The 1,674-nt window shown below is 28.9% G+C and overlaps 1 long non-coding RNA gene across 1 annotated transcript; it reads left to right on the top strand.

Moving 5' to 3' along the window:
- Nucleotides 1–302: 302 nt before the first annotated feature.
- Nucleotides 303–1,366, top strand: LOC131846139 (uncharacterized). Its single transcript, XR_009357668.1, has 3 exons — nt 303–358; nt 812–938; nt 1,263–1,366. It is a non-coding gene; the product is annotated as an uncharacterized LOC131846139 (long non-coding RNA).
- Nucleotides 1,367–1,674: the final 308 nt, after the last annotated feature.

Raw genomic sequence — 1,674 nt, forward strand, 5'->3', positions numbered from 1 at the left:
GAATTGTTTTCTAATTTATAGCTTCATTATTGTAATTTGGTTATTATTTCTATTTCTATGTCAGTTTTTATTATGTTTAAAACATGTTTGTGCAGTTATTTCGATTGTTTTTGTTTCGTTTTAATTTTAATTGTGTGATGAACTCGAAGTATTGGAGTTTTTGGAAATGTGTGCACCCTACGAAAAAGAAGGAAGGAAAGTAAAAGACGGCGATTACGCGACCAATCCAATCCAATTGATATAGACAATGAACAATTTATAAAACGTTATAATCTCAATAAAGATTTGGTGCGTAATATGCGTGTGAACTCATATGCCGGTATCATCGAAATTTACAGACCTACCAGTGGAAACTAAGGTATATATATAACTTTACTAAAATGTATTGTAATTATTTCACTAAATCAGTAGCTGACTATGTCACATTTTAGTAGCATTATTATTTATGCTACAGGCATATTTATCAACGGCCTACTAGTGATATTGCTGTCCATTCGCTAGCACAGCCAATGGCAAATAACCGATTTATTGCATTTACCCAACATCCAAAAGTAAATACATATATAAAATTCCAAGGACATCTGAGTAAAGGATAGATAATAAATATTCAAAGGTGTCTATTTCTATACAATTAGCAACTGTTATTGTTGCAAATACATCTATGAGTACCATGTACCATACCATATGATATAGTGATAATATATATGGTAAAATGTATGCATACAAGTAAAGCCAACAGTCTGATGATGTGCAGTCTCTCCGGCAATTTCCTCCGAGGACAATTAATTAAATTAAATTAATTATATTTTAGGTTTTATAATTGGAATTTGGAATGCTGGGTGTATTGGGCTGTATTTGACTGTACACATGCCACCCCATTGTAAATTAAGAAGAGATATTGCTGTAGAAAACAATACCATTCATTAAATATATAATTGGTAAGTGAAATATAAATTAAAAGACATGTTTAATAATATAAGCACTTTTAATATATTTTTTTAATATAATTATATAAATTAACAATAAACAAGATTTTAGACATGCAAAATATGTTAATGATTATACATCTCTAAAGCTACTAATATACTCACAATAAATTGTTTACTTAAATATTAAATGACCATAACACTTAGACATATGTTTCAAATAATCTGTATCCATGTAATTAATCTCATATGTTTCAAATAATATTTATCCATTAATTATTCTGTTATGTTTCAAATAATCTTCATCTATGTAATTAATCTGGAAAAAAAATTTAGGTTAGTAATGCTGACATGGAGATTATAAGTGTGGATGCCAACTGGAACTGGAGCTACTCATGACATTTGGGCAAACCAGAGGCACTAAGCAACATCTAGAGGACTTAAGCTGGAATAAATCCTTATGATTACTTGGTAAGCACAAAATTTTATTATGAAACTACAAACATCATTACATCTAAGCTGTAAACTTCAGTAATTTAGAAACATAGTTATTTATCAGCACCAACAGTTATTGTGCTGTGTTTTTAATGAAATAATACTTTTTGTAAATAAATATTAATATTATAGTATATAATATGTTGTTTTTTTTTTTAGGAGAACCAGGATATGCTTTAGAGAAGTATACTCCCATCTCAAATGCTATACCAGGACCACAAGAAGCATATTACACTGGAAGAACATGGAATAT

The sequence above is a fragment of the Achroia grisella genome, unplaced genomic scaffold, assembly GCF_030625045.1.
Source record: "Achroia grisella isolate CSIRO2021 unplaced genomic scaffold, CSIRO_AGI_Agris_v1 utg501, whole genome shotgun sequence".
Lineage (NCBI taxonomy): Eukaryota > Metazoa > Arthropoda > Insecta > Lepidoptera > Pyralidae > Achroia > Achroia grisella.